Below are 26,894 nucleotides of genomic sequence, written 5' to 3' on the forward strand. Positions count from 1 at the left end.
TGTGGATGGGTGATCTTAAGCACTTTATATTTTGTTCTAATTAACTCCACTGTCAGTGAGTGCTATTTTCAAAACTTGTCCCTAGATTAGGTGTCTGTCACAATATATAGTACCTATAGTCATCTATGTATAGAATACATTGTGCTCATGTTAAGTCCTCAGCTTTTTGCCTACTGATATGTGCACATAAAGATCTTGACAAATATTTGCTGAGTAAATTAGCTAGTGGATGAGTAAATGAAAGAACGAGAAGGTCACAGTCTGGAGATACCAAAGAATTAAATGCTGGTTCTTATTTATGATCACTAAACATGGCGTTTTTGATATCAGAAATAATAGCTTTCCTAGTTGCCACCTGTTTTAGTTTGCTAATGCTGCTGGAATGCAATATACCAGAAATGGGTTGGCTTTTATAAAGGGTGTTCAGTTGCAAGTTTACAGTTCAGGGCCATAAAAATGTCCAAATTAAGGCGTCCATTGAAAAATGCCTTAACTCAGGAAAGGGCCAATGACATTTAGAGTTTCTCTGTAAACTAGGAAGGCACGTGAGGATGTCTGCTAGCTTTCTCTCCCAGCTTCTCATTTCAAATGGCTTCCCTCATGGCATTTTCTTTCTGCATCTCCAGATGTCTCTATGTTAGCTCTGAAGCTTTTTACAAAATGGTTCCCCGTTAAAGGGTTCCATTAAGTTGATGAAAATCCACCTTAAATGGGCGGAGATACATCTCCATGGAAACTACCTAATCAAAAGTTCCCACCCTTCTGGAGTGAGGCAAATGTCCTACCAGTGATCATGGTGCTAAACACACAACCATGCGATGATATTGTGAGCCATTGATTATATACCTTGTGTTCTAGCTTACATGCTTCTGGAACATGATATACCGGAAACAGCACGGCTTTTAAAAAGGGGAATTTATTGAGTTGCAAGTCTACAGTTCTAAGGCCATGAAAATGTACAAATTAAGGCAAGGCTATGAAAATGTCCAAATTAAATGCACCAACAAGAGGTTACCTACACTCAAGAAAGGTCGATGAAGTTCAGGGTTTCTCTCTCAGCTGGAAGGGTACATGGCAAAGTCTGTTAGCTTTCTCTCCCAGCTGCTTGCTTTATGAAACTCCCCCCGGGGGCATTTTCCTTCTTCGTCTCCAAAGGTCTCTGGCTGTGAGGCTCTAAAGGTTTTTCCAAAATGTTTCTTCTTTTAAAGGATTCCAGTAAACTAATCAAGACCCACCTGGAATGGGTGGAGTCCCATCTCCCTCTAAACAAAGGTTAAAACCTACAATTGGGTATGTCACATCTCTGTGGAAATAATCTAATCAAGTTTCCAACCTACAGTGCTGAATAGAGATTAAAATAAATGGCTGCCTCCACAAAATAGATCAGGATTAAACCATGACTTTCCTAGGGTACGCTCCATGTATGGACTGTATGTGTGTGAATATTTTTCAATAAAGTATTTTTTTTAAAAAAAAAAAGGTCTCACCTAAAATTGGGTGGGTCACAGCTCTGTGAAACAACTTAGTCAAAAAGATCGCACCCTGCAATATTAAATCAGGATTAAAGAACATGTCTTTTCTGGGGTACACAACAGTTTCAAACTGGCACACCACCTAAAGACTTCAAACACACAGAAACCTTCATGGGTAAGCTGCAGCACTCTACCCAGAAAGATGCAGTCCTAATGAGAGCAGCTGCCTGAGCCCACACACAGTAAAGTCGGGAGGAAGGCCACTGAGAGCCCTGGTGAGAGTTCCACTCCAGCCTTGGGTTTTTAAGTCTGTTTCAAAGTAGTCAAATGGCTCAACCCAAGGCCGTATCTGGGGTGCAAGACCTAGGAAGGGCCGGTCTGGAAGTGGGTCTAGAGTCCTTTTACTCCATCAGTTTTCTCCTTACTCTATGTCTCTCTCCTCTTTCTCCTTCCACATACATAACACACACACAATCAGCCACTACTGAACCATCCCAGAACAAAACTAATGGTTTTCACCTCTAAACTTCTATTTCATATATATATATATATAGAAGTGTGTTGGCAAGCTGAGCAGAGCTCCCACTCTGGTCACCTTACAGAGATGCAGGACTTCAGAATGCAACTTTGATCCCCCAGATAAGTTGCTTGGCCTGAATAGTTGGAGATTGCCCAAGAAACCCCAATATGAGTATAATACTTGCTCTAAAAATAGAAGAGTTCCATTTTTAATAAGTTATGAAGGAGACAAATAAATTACTCAGAGCATTCAGCCTTTAGGATGATTAAGAAATTCAAAATCATTATGACACTACGCCTCCAATGAGAATGGAGAATCCTCTGTAAAATCTTTGAGCAAGTTAAAATTTTCATTGATTCTGCTCCCGGGGTCACTAAACAACCAAACAATCATGGTTATTGCAACTCTGACAGCATTTGTGTTTTGGGATATGATCTTCAGCCTGAGAGGAGCATGGGTCCTCCTGCTAATGTGTTCAGAATGCTCGTTATTTATTGCTTTAATTAAATAGAATAATAATTCAAAATACATCATTTTGGGGAAGCTAATGTCTCCTGAAAGTGAATTGAATTTTTAGCCATTAGAATGAGATTTTCCTTCCTGTTATAAGCCAAGGAATGTTTTATCCTCAACTACTTAATGATGAAACTCTCCACTATAGGAAAAGTCAGATATAGTAATATGATATTTTAAAGTAGAAAAATTGGCATGAATTTTTAGCTTTAAAAAGATAGGTATTTTCTAGTTTAATCACCATCAAATTCAGTTCCCAGTAATGGCAGCCCATTTACTCATCACAATTTTGATGTCTAATGCCTAAAGGAGAAAGACTCCTTGAAGCAACTGATTCCATGTCTTAAGACAAGAAAAATCAGAATGGTTCGGGAACATCACGGCTTGCCAAAAAGCAAAAATGCCTTCATGGATGCCAGAATCAGGGCTAAAGGGCAAAGGAAGTTGCTTATATGGTCTTCTACCATGAAATAGAACCTTAGCAAATAATGAATGTTATTTTTAATGTAGTTAAATAGAAAAAAGTGCATGTATGAAAGACAATGAGTTTATGATATTCCACAAAGTATACAAAAGTAATTGTGGTACAAAAGAAGAAAAACCATAAGAAGATATGTTTAATTTTGTATTGATCTTAATAAATGAGTGTGTATATGTGAGGGGGCGGTATTTTCTTTCTTCCTTTGAGTATATTCCCATGTATTAAATATGTATATATACTTGTTTCTTTCTGTATGAGTAGGAATGGTGAATACAAGATAATGTGAAAATGTTCCAGGAATCATAGAGACTACACAAAGGATAGGAAGGGTTGACTGTCCCCAGAGGCCATACATAACAACATGGAAGGAAGGAATTCACCATTTTAACCACTACAGGTGATCACATATAATGTAAAACAAGGGTTCAACAGAAGATTAATGAGCCAAATGTCCTAAAAAGGAAAGCTAACTATGCATCTCCTAGGTAAGTAAACCTCTTAATGGTTCTACTAGTTTTGATGAAATACCAACAAAGAGAATAAGAAGGTGTTAATAATGGTGACACCCCAGCACAATACATCATCAAAGCAGAAACACATTGTCTGTCAATAGCCAAGCAGGATTTTAAAAGGTAAACCATTTGAGAAAAGGTACCAAGTTGAAAAAACTACACACATACTAAAGTGATCTTAACAAGTCCTACTGAGCTAATAAATAGAGCTTAACTATAAGCAGAAAACTCAGTCTGTGGCCCCATGAGTCAGGTTGAATCATCTTGAAAAGCCCTCAAGTCCAGGGCTCTGATGAAGAGATTAGTTGGTAGCTCACATCTTATAACTTTGGTTGATGTGGGAAGTGTTCTTATTTTGGGTCTGCTAAGATTACTGCAATCCTGGGAAAGTATCCAATTAATATAATTGAAACCCTAGGAAGATACCATATAAGAATAGGTTATTTTTAGTATAAAAGTACCTTAGAAAAAGGTATTTAAAAAGGTAAGAAATAATGAAGAGATAAAGTAAGCCCAGTGTATTGATATCTCAGAAATATTTTAAGTATAATAATACATTTTGTAATCATTTGTGCATGTTTTTGAACTGTTTAAAAATATTTGAAATATTTTTAAAATATCAGCCTAATAGTATATATGTTTGTAATTACAATTTACATTGTTTTAAAAAGTGCAATTAATTAAATTTGATATTTTAAAAATTGTGGAAACATATTGTGCTGGTTTGGAACTTTTATGTACCCCAGAAAAGCCATGTTCTTCTAATTCAATCTTGTGGGGGCAGGCCAATTGTTGGGTGGGACCTTTTTTTTTTTCAGGTTGGTAAATTTATTCTTTCTCTGAAAAATCTTAGAAAACTGCAGTTTGGTTTAGCTTTCAGCAGCCCACTTCTGAGCTCTGAGGAAATTTGCTTTCTTCTGATCTACCTGATCTTTCTTTTGGACAAGAGACATTTTGGGATGGTTCTACCTCTTCTTTTTAACTTCTTTCTTAGCCTTTTTCTCATAGACTGGATTCTCTCATATAGCAGCATGGGCTTTCTGTACATCTCCTGCATCATATCTGAAGTTATGTTGTTCTTTATGTACTGAGAGAATTGTTTCTTGTAAGCCTCTTCACCTTCCTCCATTAGGTAACACATATAGTCTGTATCGTTCTGACCCATGATGGGCTTCCAATCTACGTCTGCATTGAATTCCTTGCTTTCTGTGAGGCCTCCATCCACAGCTCCCTGCAGAGCCCCAAAACTTTATTTCCAGTGGTAGTTCTGGCAAGCCCTGCATCCAAATAGGTAAAGGCACCAGGTTGATCATCAATACTTTCTACATTGTATTCATCTCCTGTTACCTCCACTTGCCTTCATAGATCTTGTCCACGCTAAATCTACTGAGAAGCCTGTGGGCCAGCAGCAGGCCAATACAGTACACTACAGCATAATTTGACAGGCCAACTTTCATACATACTTTGGAAATTCGTGAGCATAAACTGGTCAGACTATCATATCCCCTTCTATACAGGTATAAGCAGTCTAACAAATGACATCTCTGTTAGTTATATGAACTATCATCCTGTATTTGGGTGTGTTGTATTTATTTTTATCCTGGATTACCAAGCATTTCCAAGCAAAGTGATCAGTTTTACCTTCCCATTTTCTTCTAAAATTCACTTGGTATATCTTGAAATAGGCCTTATTCTTGACAACTTGAACAAACCTGGGCCAGCATCTGCGGCTCACCACAGACCTGCAGGCTCCAGAGCACTATAGGGGGAGAAGAGGTGGGACCTTCTGAATAGTTGTTACCATGGAGATGTGACCCATCCATGTGGGTAGGACCTTTTGATTAGCTGGAGATATGACCTTGCCCATTCAAGGTAGGTTTTAATCCTTTTACTGGAGCCCTGTATGAAGAGAATAAAAGGCAGAAAAAGTAGAGCTCATATCCAATAAAGAGGGCAAAGAGATGAAATCAAGAGACACAGACACTTGGACATGCAGAAGGAGGGTGCCCCGGGAGATGCAGAAGCTGAGAGAGCCACCTGAAATCAGAAGCCGAGAGAGAGAAGGACAACAGACATTGCCATGTGCATTCCCATGTGGCAGAGAAACCCCCAACATGATCAGCCTTTCTTGAGTGAAGGTATCCTCTTATTGCTGCCTTAATTTGGACATTTTCACAGCCTTAGAACTATAAATTTATAACCTAATAAATACCTTTTGTAAAAGCCAATCCATTTTTGGTATATTGCATTTCAGCAGCCTTAGCAAACCGAAACACACATACATATATATGTATAACATAACATTTCCCATCTCAACACTCCCCCATATAACTCAGTGGAATTAATCACATTCATAATTTTATGCTACCCCACCACCACTCACTTCCAAAACTTTTCCATCACTGCAAAGACAAACCCGACACCTGATGGGGGATTAACTCCTCACCCCCCCTTCCCCAATCCCATCATCTATACTGTACAATTTGCTTATTCTCATTATTTCATATAAGTGGTATCATGCAACATCTATCATTTTGTGTCTGACTTATTTCACTTGACATGCTGTCTTCAAGGTTCATCCATGTGGTCACACAATCAGAATTTCATTCCTTTTATAGCTGAATAATATTTCATCACATGTATATACCACATTTTGTTTATCCATTCATGTCCTGATGGGCATTTGGGTTGCTTCCAGCTTTTGGCTATTGTGAATAATGCTGCTATGAACATTAATGTACAGGTATTTGTTTGAGTCCTTGCCTTCATTTCTTTTGGGTATATACCTTGTTTTCATTTCTTTCTGGGTATAAACCCAGAAACAAGGTTGCTGGGTCAACCTAATTTTATTTTCAACTTTTTGAGGAAACACCAAACTGTTTTCCACAATAGCTGCACCATTTTGCATTCCCACCGACAATGTACTTGTGTTCCCATCTCTCTCCTCAACCTTGCCAACATTTGTTATCTTATCTATTTATTTAGTCATAGACATTCTGGTGGGTGTGAGTAAAATCTCATTGCAGTTTTAATTTGCATTTCCCTAATAACTAAAGATGTTGGGCATCTTTTCATGTGCTTATTAGTTATTTGTATATCTTCTTTGAAATGTCTGTTCAAGTTCTTTGCCCATTTTTAAATTGGGTCATTTGTCTTTTACTTGTTTTGTTGTAGGAGTTCTTTATATATTCTGGATATTAAACCCTTGTCAGATAGATAGTTTCCAAATATTTTTTCCCATTCTATAGGTTGTCTTTTCACTTTCTTGGTAATGTCCTTTTTGTGCACAAAAATTTTTAATTTTGATGAAGTCTACCCTACCTATTTTTTCTTTTGCTGCTCATACTTTCAGTATAAAGTCTAAAAATCCGTTGCCTAATATAAGGTTCTGAAGATTTTTCCTATACTTTATTCTAGAAATTTCAATCTTAGCTCCTAAATTCACTATTTTAAGTGCTCAAGAAAATTTTGTTTCAAAACTATTTTATAAGATATATGAGTTTAATAATCTGAACATTAAAATACAAATGTCCAAATCCTCCTGGACTTAGAGAATCTAATCAACAGTTGGAAGGGGTAACATGTGGCAGGAATAGCTTGGATTGAAGACAGTACTTGATGAGGGAGGTGGAAATGGAATGGGGAGAGGTACACAGAAGGCTTCCCTTGTACCAAATATATTACCTAAACTCGGCTTACAGGTGAATATGTGTCACTATATTATTCACTGTACATTTTTCTATGCTGAAATATTTCATAATAAAGCAACTTTATAATTGTACTGGAAAGAAAAGATACTCTTTTTTATCAGAAAGATGGTCATAGTCCAAAAGGAAAGGTTAGTTGATCCAAATCATATTGAAAAACTTTTGCATCTTATAGTCCTATCTCCAAGGGCAGAGTTTTACAATTGAAAACCATTTTAACAATTGGTCAAGTTAAACAACTACATTGCAATTAGCCTTAAGTTATTTTAATGACGTTAGACTATTAAATATATGTTAATAGATGATATTTTCTTATATTTTTGTGAGACTGTTTTAATAAATTTTTCAGAAAATTAAGTCACAGCCTATTCAGCTGACTGTGTGGGCTTTTTTGGCTTGTGCTATACCTTCAAAAAATATGTGTACATATGAGAAAACATTTGCAGCACCACCAGTGTTCACATTCCTACTTAAAATCCTCTAAAGGTTTCCTACAGCTTTCAGAGTAACCTAAACTCATTCACAAGGTCTTCGTGACCTGGCCCCTTTCTGGTTCTATAGCCGCATCTCTGGCCTTACATGACATGTGACCCTCACTCCCTCATGTGTTGTGTCGTTTCATGACACCATGCTTTTGCATGCTACTTCCTGTCCTTATTATGCCCTTCTCCACTTCTTTATCTGGCTGACTTCTTATTTTTCCTCTGGGAAGAATTAGCTGCCCAGGTGGTAGAATTAAAGCACCAAGTGTATTTCCAAAACTCTTCGTGCATCTATCTATCATCACTCCTGTGATGCTACTGAATTCACTGATATACTTGCCTAGATCCTTGATGACACTATTAGGTCCTTGAGAGTAGTCATCATGTCTTTTCATCTTTGTATCCCCATCTCCTGATTTTCCTTTGGTTTTGTACCCATGTACCCTAATGATAAACATATTGGTCACCTTCAATAACCAGATACTGTTTAAGAACTAATACTTTTCTTAAATAAAAGGTCTGAAGGTATTTGTTGATTCTTCTGTAACTGTTTGGAGGCTTTGTGTGAAGTTATTAAATTTAAACCAATTGAGGGCCCTGTGCTGGTCCCAGCACCCTAAAGGATGGCTAAAAAACAGTTCCTGCTCTCAAGGAATTCTCAGTTTAATATAAATGGATGTGACAACTAAGTTTACATTAATGAGACATATTGCAATGAAGTGCCACAGAGAGGTACAAATGGCTATGGGGGTTATAAATCTTGTGCTTGAAGAATCAGTGGAGAGAAATGTTGGGAGAGGGTAATCCATATGGAAGACACAGGAGCTCAGAGGTGGTAAGCCATGGAACATTGGAAATAGAAAGCAGGTCAGATGGGGGATATGTAGGCAAGCTAACGGAGGAAAATTTGTAAACGTGGTTAGGAATATAGCTCAGAGAACATAAAATACCATTTGTGCTTGATCTGAGACAACAAGGAACCAAAGAGATGTTTTGTTTTTTTGTTATTGTTCTTGTTATCACCAAGTAGAATCATCTTAAAACTGCAGAGTGCTGTAGTCATGACAGCTTTTTCTTAGGGTTGTAGCTAAGCTTTTTTTTACATTTTTTATTGTATAGTATAACATATATACAAAGCAAAGAAATAAGAAAGCAATAGTTTTCAAAGCATTCTTCAACAAGTGTTTACAGGACAGATCCCACAGTTTGTCATGGGCTACCATATGATCCTCACAGAGATGTGTGAGGGTTGTGTTAGTCAGGGTTCTCTAGAGAAACAGAACCAACAGGAAAGATCTGTAAAGATGAGATTTATAAGGTGTCTCACACAACCGTGGGAATGAAGAGTCGAAAAATCTGTAGGGCAGCCTGTGAAGCTGGTGGCTCCAGTGAAGGGTCTGGATGAACCCCATAGGAGAGGCTCGCTGGCTGAAGAAGCAGTGAAAAGTCTCTCTTCATCCTTAAAAGCCTTCAACTGATTGGATTATCTCATTGTGAGAGACACACCTTAGTTGATTGCAGATGTAATCAGTCACAAATGCAATAAATTGACTGATGATTTAATACACCAACCCTCTGATTTATCAATCAGCCACAAAATAGCCTTGCACCAACAGTCAGGCCAGTGCTTGTCTGATTAGACAACTGGGCATAATCATTTGGCTAAGCTGATACCAGAACCTAACCATTGCAAGCATGTCACAACCAGAGATTTGCTTAAGAAAACTTGCTCTGGCGGTAATACTTTCACAGATGCTCTACCAAAAGAGGCTAAGCTATTATGAATTACTTTTAAGAAGAAACTTACAAATACGCTGAGAATTGTATCCGTTGTTGAAAGACCAAATTATTGAAAGCCCACAGTTTACAAAAGGAGCTATGAACTATATTTGAGCAACCCAAAAGCATTTGCCTGTAGGAATTTGTTGTGCAAAATGTGAATTTTCTCAAGTCAGAAGTAAAGATGGGTGGAAAGTTGTCACCTCACTTTCACTGAATTAGAACTGGAGATTTTTTCCCATTTCTTCAACACAAGGACAGCCTTTGTTGTGGAAGCTTTGCTGTTTATCCACCCAGATCTAGCAGTCAGCACAGAAACTGTTTCTGCTCTGCTCTACTTTTGTCAGGTAGTACACCCTAAAGTGTGGCAATTTTATGGAACGCATATGCAAGGTGGGCCAATTTCTAGACCTCAGACTTACTGTGTCTCTGGAAAGTGACTTGTTCAAGATAAAATACTAGTGACGTGGATGATTTAATTGGAAATACATGCAATTTGCCTCACTTTAGGAAAAGCTGATACAAAACCCCACACACCTGATGTCATAGTTAAATAAGGTTGTGATTCTTCATCCTTATTTACCTTTTCATTTCAGATAATTAGATTTATACACAACTGTCCAGGACAAATGAATCATGAAAAGCCAAGCATTTCTGTAACCCCAGCAGTCTTCAAAATTCCCGGTTGCAAAGAATCAGGTAACAGATGTAAGGAAGGCAAAGCTGCAACAGAAAGAGGGAAAACTAGTCAGACACTTTTCAGTTGTTACTCCTAGGAACACAGCTTCTGGAACAATTCAGGCAGTTGTGCTCAGTGATCTCACAATTTAGAATTGTGAAAAAAATTCTTTAAAGATATATATGCCTAGGCTTCATCTCTGGAGATTGTTTCGGTAGGTCTGGAGGTGGGCATAGGAACTAAGTATCTGGATAACAAAAAACATTACAGGTAATTTTGATATCAACAAAGTTTGGGGGGAAAAAAGTGTGTGGAAAAAAATGGATTATTGAAATTCCCAAGCACCCAGACGTCTGTCTCTTTGTTTTTATATTTGTATAGTGTTTTCTAAAGGAAATGCTTGCTTTGATTCTCTCATGATTAGAGTAAAATTCTTCCAGATGTCTGAAATCATTTATCTTCACATTTTGTCATCTCTTCCAATGGGCTGACATAGACCCATGGAAAACTAAGAGAATAGAAGTAATGTGTCATTGGGAAATGCATTAGTCCAGATCCCCTCAGCAGCAGAGGCCAAGGAGGGATTAAATGTGTAAGGATTTTATTAGGGAAAATGACTGTGTGAGAGAGGTAGGGAGAGGACTGAGGAAATCTATCTGGGAGAGCTATCAACCAACATCCAAGTGTCCAGCTGAGTATTGGAGAGAGGAGAGAATGTTGGTTGGAAGTATCCTAAACTACAGTGTAGTCCAAGGAAAGTTCAGTAAGTTGTGTGAGTCCTCGGACCCAAACTGACCCCTAGGAACAGGTCTGCTTCTTGTCCCTGCCATGCTCAATGACTGACTGGAGCCACGGCCTTCAGCGCACAGCCCTGGGCCCTTGTCCAGTTGCACTCCCTGCAGGTGGAAATCTATGAGATGCATTCTCGGGGCTACCAAGACAGAGCTCAGTTTTTGCACCAGAATGAGAAAACAGATATGGATAGTGTTATGGATTGAATCATGCTCCCCCACTAAGACATGTTCAAGGCCTAATCTCTGGCCCTATGGATGCAAATACATTTGTAAATAGGATCTTTGACGATGTTATTAGTTAAGAGGTGCCCATTCAATGAGGGTGGGCCATAATCCAGTGCGACTGGAGTCCTTATAGGCAGAAGAAATTTAAACCAGGGAGGAGGAGATAAAAGGAGAGAGATGGCCATGTGATGGAGGCAGAATTGAGCTATGGATTGCCAGGTACCAGCAAGCCAACACCAGAACAGCTTCTGAAAGTATGATGCTGCTGACAACTTGATTTTGGACTTCTAGTCTCCAAAACAGGAAGTGACCAAAATATCCCTGTTTTTTGAGCCAACCAGCTTGTGACATTTGCTATAGCAGGCCTGACAAACTAAGATAGAAGTATATGATAAAGTTTCCATGTTGGTTGCCTTGATTAGTAATAGAACAGTCCAACATGTTTGATATTGGAAAACTATTTCTGTTAAAAATTACTCTGATGGTTCCTCTTAATCTTTCTCCTCTCCTTGCTCTTCCCCTTTCAATTCCCCCTTCAGTATTAGGGTTTGGAGAAGTAACTAGTTCACATTTGCTTCCCTTATTTAACTCCGTGCCGTTTGTCAACTTTTATTTTCTAATATCCTCCACTGTCAGTCCAGGACTCTCACAGCTCTTCCAACCACCTCCCTATGCTGCCTGTCATGGTTAGGGACAGGTGTCAACCGGCCTGTCTGTTGCAATGAGGACATTTCATAGGATTAGGTCATGATCACGTCAGCTACATCCACAGCTGATTCCATTTGTAATCAGCCAAAGGGGAGTGTCTTCTGCAATTAGTGATGCTAAATGCAATCATGGGAAGCCTTTTAAGGAGGACTCGGAGGAGACAGGTTCCATTCCTGCTTTGGCTGGTGAGCCTCTCCTGTGGAGTTCATCCAGGCCATCCATTGGAGTCATCAGCTTCGCAGCCTGCCCTGTGGATTTTGGACTCTGCGTTCCTACGGTCACGTGAGACACTTTCATAAATTTTATATTTGCAAGTGTTCCCTGTTGATTCTGTTTCTCTAGAGAACCCTAACTAATACACTGCCATATCATACACATACAGAGGTTTCTCCGTTTCTGGATTTATGTTGCTCCACCAACCTGGAATGACCCTCTGCTCAAGCCAACCGATCTACTTGAGTGGCTTGGCCAAAGTATGGAGAGTTGTAGACCTACTCATTTCCACACTCTTCCTGTCCCCCACGCCCAACAGCTGGCTTTCTCACTTTTTTGTATTTTCTTTGGTTCAAGCTAAGCATATGGTAGATACCCAGTATACACAGAAATTCCTGCACATAACTGGCCACCAAGTTTCTCTGCATGAGATTCAACAACTCTTAAAGACTTAAAATGTTATCAGGGACAGCTTTAACATGCAGAAGAAAGTGAGGAAAAGTAAAATTTGCCCAGGAGATGGAGGGGATAACTTCAAACTAGCATGCATAGAATACCATGGTCACTCAGTTCCTGTGAGATGTCAGCTCAGAAACATGCACAGATACAAAGCTATACAATAATGCAAAAAGTATGTTGATTCTTCCCTTTAACAATAGATGATTATCAATCACACTGAAAGGACCTCAAATGGATTTGTGTGAATAGTCTTTCCAAGTTACTTCTAAGACAAAGGGTTTCTCCATTTATCTATAGATTAACCATTTAATCTATTTTGTAGATCTTATAGTCTAATACAATAGATCTTATTATTTTAAAAGAGAGTTTAGGTTTTCCATATAATTCTTCCTACTTATATGATAATCAGGATCTCCATAGAAAATTACCATGAGAAATCCCTAGACTTTAAAATTGTATTAGGGAAACAGAACTGACAATATAAAAATATATATATTTATTTATTCATATTTATAATGTAAATATATCATGTTATTATTATGAGAGTTATACCAGAATTGGCTCATATAACTATGGAGATGGACAAGTCCAAATTCCGTAGGGCAGGACACAACCTGGGGACTCTGATGAAGGTCTCAATGAATTCCTCAGAAAAAGCTGGCAGGCTGAAGCAAAGATGGAAATTCTTTCTTCTAACTGCTGAGATCATCATTCCCCTTTTAAGGCCTTCAACTAACTGATTGGATGAGATTTCTCTCACTATTGAAGGCAATCTCCTTAGTTGACTGTAGATGTAATCAGTCATAGATACAATCAACTTCCTGATGAACTATCCTCACAGTAACAGTCAGGCCAGTGCTTGCTTGACTGAACAACTGGATATTATAACTGTTGCCACTCAAAAGTGAGTCCTTGCTCAAAGACCACCAGCGTCAATTAAATGACACCAGGATTTTTAAAAAATATTTTTATTGTAAACAACAAACAAACATATAAACATTCTTGACATACAAATATTTTTGACATGGTTACAATCAATATCATCATATAGTTGTGTATTCATCATCATGATCAATTTTTTGAATATTTGCATCTCTCCAGCAAAAGAAAGAAAAAAGAAAAAACTCATACATGCCATACCTTTAATCCCTCCCTTTCATTGATCACTATTATTTCAATCTACTCAATTTATTTTAACCTTCGTTCTCCTTATTATTTGTTTATTTCCTATCCATATTTTTTACTCATTTGTCCATACCATAGATAAATGGAGCATCAGACACAAGGATTTCACGATCACAGAGTCACATTGCAAAAGCTATATCATTTATACAATTATCTTCAAGAAACATGGCTACTGGAACACAGCTCTACAGTTTTGGGTACCTCCCTCTAGCCACTCTAATACACCATAAACTAAAAAGCAGATATCTATATAATGCGTAACAATAACCTCCAGGATAACCTCTCAACTCTGTTTGAAATCTCTCAGCCATTGACACTTGATTTTGTCTCATTTCTCTCTTCCCCCTTTTGATCAAGAAGGTTTTCTCAATCCCTTGATGCCAAGTCCCAGCTCATTCTAGGTTTTCTGTCCCATGTTGCCAGGGAGGTTTACATCCCTGGGGGTCACGTCCCACATAGAGTGGGGCAGGGCGGTGCGTTTGCTTGCCCTGTTGGCTGAGAGAGAGAGAGGCCACATCTGAGCAACAAAAGAGGTTCTCTGGGGGTAACTTTCAGTAGGTTAATTTTAAGTAGGCTTAGCTGATCCTCTGCAGAGATAAATTCATAGGGGCAAACCCCAAGATTGAGGGCTCAGCCTATTGATTTGGTTGTCCCCACTGCCTGCGAGAATATCAGGAATTCTCCAAATGGGGAAGTTGAATTTTTCCCCCTTTCTCCCCATTCCCCCAAGGGGACTTTGCAAATACTTCTTTATTCACTGTTCAAATCACTCTGGGATTTATCAGGGCATCATACTAACCTGGACAAACCAACAAAATCTCATGCCCAATTCAAGGTTCCATTTACTTATGGACACCAGAATTTTGAGAAGGGAAAAAATTTATTTAGCAAAGTCCAGCCTCATGAAGACAGGAGGACAATTCCTCAAATCGGTCTCCCTAAATTGGAGAAACTTTCAGTGTTTTATAGTATAAACATAGGAAGGCAGATTTAGATGATGAGGTTGGAGACCTGAATAAAGTGTGGACGTTAGCTAAAAATACCAAGTCTGATCTCTGAGTATGCACAGATTGATTACATGCTTAGCTCACTTGAAGTTTAAGGTTTAGGCTATTGTGCATGTCAGGTGCAGGCCAACCTGACTGGAACTGGCTTGTCAGTTCTGGGCAGACTCATGTTATTTCATTAATAAACAGTGAGGGGCTACACAGAGAGTATCAGACTTCAGGGTTGCAAAACAAGATAAAGGGATACATGCTGGTTCAGTCATGAATTATCTTGTTACTGTCCAGTTACATGGTGAAGATTACACAGTTAAAAAATATAACATCATCAAAGAGACAAATCTTCTGGGTTACAGTTCAGTGAGTTACAACAGTTACAGATAATTGCTTCTGACTATATCACAATGTATCCGAAAGTTAGAAAGCATTTAAATAATGATTCAGTAAATATGTTTGTTAGAGCTCAGTTACATAACCTAGCCAAGTTAACACATGAAACTAACCATCACAGCAGTTAATTGTATCTTCAAAAGAAATCTCTCAATTTTCACTGAAATCTTAGATTACTTTTTCTGTAATTAATACTTACATCTTAATCCCTGAGGAGGGGAGAATTAACATGACCCTAGTGGAGATGTTATATCATTCATTCTTTAAATTAGTAAAGTAAACGAGATTCCAGAAATACTCCTTAAATGCAGAGTGCTCTGATATTAAGTGTTTCCCCCGGTTCTGGCTATTATAGTACCTTGAATGTCCTAATATATTTAGATATAGTCCTTGATTCTCAGGCAGATCCTGGAAAGACAGACAGTACTAGTAACTCCAATTCTTGGTACACTTCTTTATGCAACCTTCTGGTCTTCTCTCCATGTGTTCTTTCTCTTCTATCATGCTGCCAGTAGAATCTATTTCCCCAGATTTTATCTCCAGTTCTGGATGATCACTTTAGGCCAACACTATACTGGCTTGGAAGTCCCATGACACCTTCTTCTCAACATGTCTAAAATCCAAATCTTCATACTTGCCCCACAACAAACGACCCCCCACCCCTGCCAAATTATTTCTTTTAATTATTCTTCTGGGTAACTAAATCCCAAAATTTACATTTAAAGACTCCTCTCTCTTCCTCATGCATAATGTGTCTTTAAGAATATTTGCTCATTGAGATTAATTTTAACTAATAACACAAAAACTTAATTGTAGGCACCACTATACTAACAAAGTTTAGAGGCACATATATTTTGCATATGTGTACAGATAAACATGCTTATATAAGTCAATACAAGAGAAGTAGATCAGGGCTTGTGCTTATGACTGAAGGACCAGTGAAGTAAAGCAAAAAGCTTTCTGCCTAACATGAACCTGGAGCCATCAAAGAGGCCAGTTGCTTGGCAGGGATGGAATTCCCACAAGGCACCTAGAATAGCTGTCCTGAGATAAAATCTGAAGAAGCACCAAGGGATGGGTCAGAAGGAGAACTGAGAGCCTGTCCCTCCCTGCCTGCTTTGATGACATCTCACAATGAAATGTGGAACCCCAGAGCTACTGGGGTCCATGTGGCTGTAAAGAGGTGTCCTCATGACTATATCTGGCTCTGGTCACCCAGCATGGGATCATCCCCCTGGACAGTGCTCTAGGCCTTCCCTTCTTTCTCCTTTTCACACCACCCTAGACTCTCTTTGCTAGGGAGGCAGAATCAATAGTTAAATTTTCATGGCTAGTCAGACAAGGAAAATGGCAGCACTACGCCCAGAAGTTCCTCTTCTTACCAAGAGATCTATAAACCCATTTCTTGGTGAATCCTGACTATCCACAGTTGACTGGTGATGGGCAGAAGAAGAAACGTGTTTTTCCTCCACATCATCTTTGTTGGTTTCTAGGACGGTGGAAATGCTGCTAAGTGTGGGGCTGGAAAAGAGGGGTGAGGACTGTGGAGCTGTGTCCAGAGGTGGAGGGAAAATATGAGTCATCAGGGAGGATAAGGACTTTTAGAAGGCTTTGTAGACTACAGCAAAAAATGAAACACATGTGAAAATAACAAGTACTAAGAACTGTCAAGGTCATCAAAAAAAGGAAAGTCTGTGAAACTGTCACAGCAAGAGGAGCCTAAGGAGACATGACTGCTAAATGTAATGTGGTATCCTAGATGGGAACCTGAACCAGAAAAAGGACACCATGTAAAAACTAAGGAAATCTGAATAAAGTGTGGATGTTAGCTAATAATAATAAATCAATATTAGTTTATTAATTGACAGTGTGTAGCAAGTCTACCATGATGCTAATAATAGGGGGAACTGGGTATGGAGTACATGGAAGTTCTCTGTGCTAGCTTTGAAATTTTTCAGTATATCTAATACTATTTTAAAAATTCATTGGAAGCAGTTATATGGAATTCCAGAAAACTCTAGTGAAAGAAAGCAGATCAGTTATTGTCCACCACAGGAGGTGGAGAGGGGATCAACCGCCAAGGGGCAGGGTAGGGGTGGGGGTGATTATTGTCTACAGCATGATTGTGGTGGCGGTTAAATGATTGTATAAAATCACCAAAATTCATCAAACGCTTTTAAAAGGAGTGAATTTTATTCTGTGTAAATAATACCTTAATAATAGAAGAAAATAATAGGAAATATTGAAAGCCTCTTGAGCTGTTGTGTGAGTGGTTGTGGAAAAGCATTTTAGAAGCAGTACAGAGAATGGTTTGGGGATGAGATCAGCAAGGAGGAGACTGTGAAGTCCAGGCAAGAAGAGGCCAGAGGGGCGGGCAGTGGTGGCTTAGTGGCAGAGTTCTCACCTACCATGCCAGAAACCCAGGTTCGATTCCTCGTGCCTGCCCATGCCAAAAAAATAGAAGAGGCCAGAGTCTGAACAAAACCTGGTGAGTAGAATTAGAGATGAATAGATTATTTCAAAGAACACTGGAGAAAAATGGCGATTAAAATAGCTATCATTTACTAAGCAGTCACATCCGTTGTCTCATTTAATTTTTCCACAATTCCTGAGAAGGAGATATTATTATCCCTGCCTTATAGGGGAGAAATTGATGCTCAGAGAAGTTAAAGCAATTGTCTGAAGGCTGAGAACATGAACAAATTGGCTGATTCAGGTATCAGAACCCTTCTTTTCCTGTTAGAATTCATTCCATAAATTTTCAGGTTTTAAGATCCTCCATGATTATAAAATTTGTTTGTATCATGCTATGTGTCAATCAAATAAAATGTCATAGGATTAGTTATTGGCAGTTGTTTTAGCTTCCTGTCTGCTAAAACAAATATTATACAGTCGGTTGGTTTAACAATAAGAATTTATTGACCCATGGTTTCAAAGGCCAGAAGGATTCCTTCCTCCCCAGATCGTTATCTTCTGGCTGGCCAGCAATCTTTGGGGTTCTTTGGCTTCTTTGTCACATGGCAAGGCACATGGCAGAGTCTTCCCCTTGCTCCTCCAGGTTCCACTGACTTCCAACATCTTGCGTCCCATGGCTTCTTTCCCTGTGCCTTCTCTATAAGGATTCCAGTTACAGGATTAAGATCCATCCTGATTTAATTGGGCCATGCCTTAACTAAAGTATCTCATCAAAAGATCCTATTTTTCAATGGGTTCACACCCTGAAGACTGGATTAAGAGCATGTTTTTCTGGGGTACAAAACTCCAAGCCACTACAGTAGTCTTCCATCTTAAAGTTTATAGACTACAAATCTCAGAGATTAATAGCGAATTGTACATCAGCTTCCAGATCGTGCCACACCTCACACCCACATACAGGGAGAAGAAAACGAAAACACACCCAAGTCAACATAGTTAATGGTTTGTTCTTAAAAACACCTGATAACTTAAGGTCATAGATTTCATGCTTCTGTCTCCCCCATAGTGTCTAGCACTGTGAGTTATTTTTCCTACAAGTATTTCTTGATTTGCTGGCCTTGACTAGTCTTATTTGTTAGAATCAGATAAAATGAAGGCATCTCTCAAAGTGGAGCAGATGTTAAGTCCATGAAATATCCTCACAGAAACATTCAGGCCAGTGCTTGCTTGATCAACCATTGGACACCATAACTTGGTCAAGTTGATACAGTCCACCTATCATCAATTTGACACCCATATACATCTCCTTAAATCACACTTAATATCTAAATAAAAACAACAGCAGTCTTATTTTTGCCCAGCAATACTCAACTGTCTTGTGTCCTACACAGCTTTCCTCAGAGGAGGATATGAGTCCTTGGGTAATATTCACTCTAAAACTTGATATCCCATAACTTAAATACTGTGACATGAAGTTCATACAACTTATGTCATATACAAGGGGATGATACAGAAGAAAACAAAGGCATTTGCTTTATGTATATATATAAACACACTCATAACAAAACAAGGAAAATATTCATAAACATTACAGTTCTCATTTCTATATTCTATGGTTGTAGCTCATATTTATAACTACTTCATCCACTAACCATTCTATAGTCCCATTACTCACAGCAAGCACCTCAGTTAGCCATGGTTCTTTTTCCTGGTGGGGTGACACAAACCTTCATTCATAAAGTTTCTGGGTTATTAGTCCTGCCTTGATGGGGTTGTTGCAATTTTCTATTGACTTTAGTCACAGAGCAAGGTAGTACTAGGAAACACCTAGGTGATCTCCTTTACTCCAGGCAATCTCTTTTTAACCCCTATCGTGTAGTAGCAATTCTATTTCCCCTTGTTAATCAGGATCATTCACCCCAGCCAATAAAGTAATACATTTCTTTGCTTGTTGGTCAGAGGCACAAGAAGCCCAAAGTGACCAGGTAGCAGTCTTAACTTCCAGTTCAATGAAATCATTGCCATGTCTCCTGGTAGAAGCATTCCTCCTTCTGGAACTAAGACCTATAGACAAGCAGAGCTTAAGGTTGCAGGGACAGGAAGCAAAAATTTTTCTAGTAGTTCACTAGGGGTAATAGTGAGTGGTACCAATCCCATTTCCACCCCTTGATTCCTGGATCCAAGAATCCTTATTTGAGGTAAACAGCATCATACAGCAGATACTGATTTAGAGCATATGTAACCTTGTGGAGACCATTGCCACAGACCTGCAAGGTATTGCCACTCAGTAAGGACTATAATTGAGTCTTCAAAAGGCCATTCCACCATTCTACCAAACCAACAGCTTCAGGATGATGGGGAACATGGTAAGACTAGAATTTCATGAGCCTGTGCCCACTCCCACACTTCATTTGCCATGAAATGGGTTCCTTGATCAGAAGCAATGCTGGGTAGAATACCATGATGGTGGATAAGGCGTTCTGTAAGTCCACAGACGGTAGTTTTGCACTGCATGTAGGAAAAGCAAATCCATATCTGGAATATGAGTCTATTCCAGTTAGAATAAAAAGCTGCCCCTTCCATGACAGAAGTAGTACAATTTAATCAACCTGCCACCAGGTAGCAGGTTGATCACCTCAGGGAATAGTGTCATATCGGGGACTGAATGTTGGTTTCTGTTGCTGGCATATTGAGCATTCAGCAGTGGCTGTAGCCAGTTCAACCAGCCTTGGTAAGTGGAATTCCATCTTGCCAAGCCCATGTAAAACCTCCATCACTACCACCATGTTCACCTCATTCATGAGCACATTGAGCAACTACAGGAATGGCTAGGGAAAGAGGCCAATTGATACTCACAGAATGGGTCACCTTATCTACTGATCATTAACATTTTCCTCTGCTGAAGTCACCCTTTGGGGAGCATTCACATGGGACACAAATATCCCCATGTTTTTTGCCCACTAAGAAATGTCCATCCACATACCTCTCCTGAGACTTCTTTGTCACCAATTTTTCAATCATGTTCCTTCCAAGTGCTGAACATACAGCCAAACCATTGGCCACAGTCCATGAATCAGTATATAAATGTATCTCTGGCATTTCTCCTTCCAGATAAAATGAACAGCCAGGTACACTGCCCAAAGTTCTGCCCACTGCGAGGATGTCCCTTTGCCACTATCCTCAGGGACATCCCAGAAAAGAGCTGCATTACTGCAGCTGTCCACTTTCAGGTGGTATCTTACACAAAAAATTGTGCAGAACCATCTGTAAACCAAGCCTGGGTTTTCTCTTCCTCAGTCAACCGATCATAAAGAACCACCCTCACCACCACAGGCCATAGCTATGGGATGGGACAGAGAAGGTAATGTAGCAGGAGTGGGGGCCATGGACATTTAGGTCACTTCTTCATGTAACAGCCTTGTGCCTCCAGGGCCTGCTCGAGCCCTATCTTATATATACCACTTCCATTTTATGATGGACTGCTGCTGTGCATGCCAAACTTTATGGCTGGGCAGGTCAGACAACACCCAATTCATGACAGGCAGCTCAGTTCTCGTGGTAACTTGGTGGTCCATGCTTAAGCATGTGGTCTCTACTAAGGCCCAGTAGCAGGCTAAAAGCTATTTCTCAAAAGGCAAGTAGTTATCTGCAGAGGATGGCAGGGCTTTGCTCCAAAATCCTAAGGGTCTGTGCTGTGACTCTCCTATAGGGGCCTGCCAAAGGCTCCAGATAGCATCTCTTTTTGCCACTGACACCTCTAGCACCATTGGATCTGGATCATATGACCCATATGGCAGAGCAGCTTGCACAGCAGTCTGCACCTGTTGCACAGCCTCCTTTTGTTCTGGTCCCCACTCAAAACTAGCAGCTTTTTGGGACACTCAGTAAATGGGTCAGAGAAGAATGCCCAAATGAGGAATATGTTGTCTTCTAAAAAGGTCAACTAGGTATTGCGCCTCTTTTTGGGTTGTAAGAGGGGCCAGATGCCACACTTTAAACTTTATCTTAGAAGGGATATAACAACATGCCCTGTACCACTGGACACTTAGAAATTTCACTGAGGTGGAAGGACACTCATTTTTGTTGGATTTATCACCCACTTGACATGCCTTACCAGTAAGTCTACAGTTGTTACTACTTCTTGCTCACCAGATCCAATCAACATGATATTATCAGTCTATTGGATGGTGTGATGTCTTGAGAGATACAATCAAGTTCCCTGAAAACTGGATTATGACTAGAGAGTTGATACTCAACCTGAGGTTGGACAGTGAAGGTCCAATCTGCGTCAGTGAATCCCATTTAAAATGAAAATATCCCTGAGAACTACTATTTCAAGTTGTTAATCAGTTTGTAATTGTACCTTATTGTGACCGAGTTATAAAATCCTCTACTGAGGAGAAGTTTTGAGGGAGAGGAAAAAGAAGCCAAGCAAGGAAAGAAGAGAGAGTGGATGCTGGGAGAGGTGCAAACCTGAGTCTTTCCATGCTCTTCCCACAATCCCTTCTGATTCTCTGTATGCTCTTGACCTCTCAATGCTTTCCTTTGCCCATGTACCTAACTTTCAAGCAGGAATCCCTAACCAAGTATTTCCCACTAGTTAGCATTCATTTCTCTGGGGAATAAAATAGCCACGATAATTAGAGGAGAAGTCAGTAACGTTCTTCTGAGTTTGTAACTCGAATATGCCTGATTCTCTACCTTGTAAAATCTCACTTTCCTTTATTTCTGAATATGAATGGTCTGAACCTCCATCTTGCATGGCTGATGAAAGGCAGGTATTTTTGTTATTAATAACAAGAATTAACTTTTATTGAGTACTAACTGTGTGCCTGGGACTTTGATCTTATAAATAAGAACACACAGATACACATTATACATCAGCAAGAATAATAAAAATTTTCAAGGACGGAAAAGAGCTAAAGCATATATAAGAATCATTATCCCAAAGAAATCATGACTTGCAGGGATGTAATTCCCACAACGAAGACAAACATTTAAAATATTATGCCAAAATAGCACAGCTCCTCTTTTACTTTTTAAATCTTTTTATTCTAAAATAGCATCTTTTCTTACTGAAAAGTTCATTAACATGTTTTTCAAAAAAACAGGGGAACAAGTGAACAGTCTACTCTCAGAGACAAAATTAAGCCTCCTCTTCTGGCAATATAAAGCTGAGACTCTGAAATTATAAATTGCTCATAGTTTTAAAGATCCCAGAACCAAAGTAATTAGGTTAAAGTTACCTAAGCTTCCTTTCCTCCAATTGGTCTAGAATGAATGGAGAGCCCAGGCTTGAGTGGAGCAGAAGCTCCATGTATCTCCATTAAGCAAATCTTTGAGGACCAGGTCTTTTTTTCTTCATTTTTAATATTCTCAATAGGAAATTACTTTAAATATAAAAATTCCTGAAATAATATAATTGACAAATTCAGTGGTGATAAGAATGAAACAATAAACTTACTATAATTCATATTAATTTGTTTAATGTAGTATAGTATTTATGGAAAAGTATGCCAATGTCTGTAGTAATTGGAAATATGCCAAAAAAAAAGAAAATCATTCAATGATGGATAGATTAATGAACAGACTGACAGATTCCTGATCAAGTACAAAGAAATGTTCATTACAGAATCTAGGTGGTAAGTATACAGATGTTCGCTGAAAAATTCTTTCAACTTTGCTACAAAAATTTTCATGGTGAAGGAATACACCAATAGATCAATAGAACAGATTAGAGAGACCAGAAACATATCCATGAATACACAAGATCTTGGTGTATGACAGAAGACTCTTAAACAGTGAGAAATGGTGAATATTTTAATAAATGGTGCTGTGAAAGTTGGCTGTCCATTTAAGTTAAATTCCCACCCCAATTAGCCCTACATTCTAGCATTTTCCACTAAATTAAGTTTCACAACAGCAGGATCTGGGTCTATTTGCTTTACCTACTATAACCCCAGGGGCCTGGTGCTTACTCGGTGCTCACTGAGTGTTTGTTGAATGAAGAATATATGAATGAAGACCTTAGACCTGTAAGATGCACTTACGGGTTGTGGAATTCCTGAGATCTGTACTACTACATGTTGGAGGGAAAGGCCAGTAACTGAGTCCTGAGCCCACCCTCTTTCCTGTTCCTTGTCAACTGAGCAAAAGCAACTGTCACACTGACTCCTGGCTGCAAACAAGCAAACTTAGTCATGAGTTTTCATGAGCTACAGGGTTGTCCTAGATTTCATTCAGTGGCTGACAGAGCTCCTGGGAAGACTTGCAGAGACAGAATTAATGACTGTTTGCTCTTCCTAAGGCTATAACAAGTGGGAAGAGGAGCAGGATTTGGGGGGGAAGTCTTAATATAGAAACAAATCATTGATTTCAAGTTTATGTTTTATATTCATATTTATATGTGTGTACATGTATATATGTGTGTGTGTGTGTATGTATATGATATATGTGTGCGTGTGTGTGTATGTATGTATATACATATATATATATATATATATATATGTAAAGAGATAGCAAAGAATTCTACTTTGAGCTTAGCCATAATCGAATATGGAACTAAGTATTTTTGTTATAGCCCTGAAAAAGAAAGTTATTTCACAGTGAGTCAAATTTGGCAAATGATACTTTGAATCACTTTTGCATATTGATTTGAAGAATTTGTAGTCAAAACACACACATTGTACTTTGATTTTGATAAGCTGTGCTCATTCTCAGCTTGCTGATGACAAAATTAAAAATCTTCATTTAAGTTATACTGTACTTAGTGCTTCCATTTTGACTTGCTAAATCAAAGTGTATCTTGTTGCATTTTATCATAAACCTTAGTATTTAAATTTCAGCATGCTCTAACATTCTTTTAAGTCCATTAAATCTTAAAAGTCAAAGGGATTAATTCAAATAAAGTTGTTCTAGGCCTTTATAATATAGGATGAAATGGAAACTTGGCAAATATTCCATTAATTTAAGCTAGGTATTATATAGACAACTAATAAGAAAAACGTAGAACTCCCACAAAAAGAAAAGAAAAAACTAAAAGCCCATTTTGTCTTTGCTTTGATAGGTTAAATATGCAACATAGTAATTCTTCCCTATATTTTAATATGTAAACCCAAATAACCTTTAGAATAAATCGAAAAAGATGAAATTTTCCCAGTAAAAGAAATGTCTAGTAACAAAGATTCCTTCTACCTAAAATCTTTCTTTATACTGTTGATCTGAATGGAATGACACATTTTCCATCTAGTGGCTTTCTCATCCATCAGTAGTAAAGTCAGCTGTTTAATCTCTTGAGCAACTGCAAATGTGCTGAGTAAAAATCACTTTTAGAAACATTGAACAATCACATCCATTTTAATGTTGTGAAGAAAAGGTTTTGATGCCTAGTAGTTTCATCTCACAAGTAAGCTTTTACAGCACTGTTTTACTGCCAGCGCTATTCCATTACCACCCATAAATGAAATATTTACAGTTCTGGGACCTTGAAAAAGTCTACAACCCCTTATAAAGATTGTGTATATACATCTTTGCCATAGTAAATCACTTAATTACTACTTTGAGCATCTGTACAGCTGAAACCGAGGGGTGAGGTTGCAGTTGTCCTAATCAAGGTAGTACATTCCTGAAGAAGACCTGGCGCAAATAGACATGTTACAACATGATAAGGATTACGATGGCTGAAACTTTGTCTTCGTGATATAAAGAGACTCCTTTTTCAGTTCTGTCTATAACTAAGATGCCTATGATAAAATGCCAGACTACACTCTAGATAATTATCACAATTCAGAGCCTCCAAAATAAGACAGAAAATTCCATTACCTTTCTGAATAGGATTTGTCTAGACTACTAATCTTGTGGTATGACTGTAATGGATAGAACTGAAAGGGAGGTGGGCAGCTGTGTCACATCAAGATTCAAGTCTCCCAAGGTTTAACATTATTAAGGAGCATACTTAGAAGTTTATGGTGCCTATCAGTTAGAAAAGCTGAAAGTACCTAAACTCTGGGGAGGTGTTCAATAAAGATAAGTTTCAGGTTGCCTGCCTTTGAATTAAGCTAGTAAGCCAACTGGTTTTTGTTTTTGATAAAGACAAGAGCAGTTGATGGAAGAACACAGACTTACTACACTGAAAAGCAAGTTTTTGCAAAAATAAACAACATAAAGATTTCCTAAATGCCCTGGAACATTGGTGCAGTGGATGCTGTGAGGTGCCAACCCGTTCCCAAGTCTCCAATTCACAACCAAGTCTGATAGTGGCTCACAGCTGAATCCTTCCCTGGGAATTGCCCTCCACGGAGGGGAGCTGCCTCACCTAAGAGACCTCTATTACATCTGCTTCGCAGTTCAACCTCTGCTTAATACTGTTTCCCTCACTCCCTTTGAGGTGGTGATTTTGGAGAGCACTCCCCAATTAGTCGCCTGCAAGCAAATCTCTGCTTTAGAGACTCCACCCCCAATAACCCTCACCCCTTACCCTCACCCATCAAACCCAACCTAGAACACAGGGCAGATTCTTGAGTTGGATTAAAGATGATTTTTTAAATGTTATCGTAGATTACTGCTCTCTTTTGGTTTCAGTGAGTGAATTGGCTGCGATGAAATTCCTCTTGGTTTTCCTGTGGATCAGTCTGCTTAATTCTAGATGTACAGACTTGGCAGTATATATGTCTATTGAATTAAAAAAAGACATTATATGGGTCTGTTCTTTGTTGTTGTTTTTTAAATAGCAAGCTTATAAAATCTTGGTAAATGCATGAGGAAAAAGGAGAACTCTTTAGTTTCTACTTTCTCAATTATGTGCATTCTACCCTACAATAAGTAACTGTTAATACTGGGTAATTTTCTGAATAAGAATGAAATCTTGTACACTGAAGACATGAGGGGAACTGCTATTCCTGGGCAAAACACAGTTGAAACAGCCCCATGTTCTCCATAAAAGAAGCAGATTCTGTGAAAGGTCTTAACTGTCAACCTGATGTCAACTGTAAAGTATCAAGAAGATTCCCCAAAATATCCATCCTCTGTGCTCTCATGGTATTGCTTTTATAGAACCTAACTCCCTCAATAGACCAGGACCTCCTCAAAGGAAAGTTATTTACATTTGTATTCTACCACCTCTTAATTAACTAATAGGCTCTCATTGAATTCTAATTTCAATCATTAGGAAGGATTTATTAGCATTTATGATCCTGAGCACTGGGTTAAACATTATTGGAGAGAATGAAAATGAGTCACTGTCACTGCCCTCAAGGAACCCATTATATTCTTCAGGTGATGAAACTTCTAGAGACCAAGAGGTGAAATGTTGCCAATTAAATATGGCAAGTTGAATATTCACATTTATCTTCAAACCT

The 26,894-nt window shown here is 38.7% G+C and overlaps 1 pseudogene; it reads right to left on the bottom strand.

The window, feature by feature from the left end:
• Positions 1 to 4,463: 4,463 nt before the first annotated feature.
• Positions 4,464 to 26,894, bottom strand: part of LOC143682755 (large ribosomal subunit protein uL18 pseudogene) — a 29,148-nt pseudogene continuing 6,717 nt past the window's right edge.

Source organism: Tamandua tetradactyla, chromosome 1 (genome assembly GCF_023851605.1).
Source record: "Tamandua tetradactyla isolate mTamTet1 chromosome 1, mTamTet1.pri, whole genome shotgun sequence".
Lineage (NCBI taxonomy): Eukaryota > Metazoa > Chordata > Mammalia > Pilosa > Myrmecophagidae > Tamandua > Tamandua tetradactyla.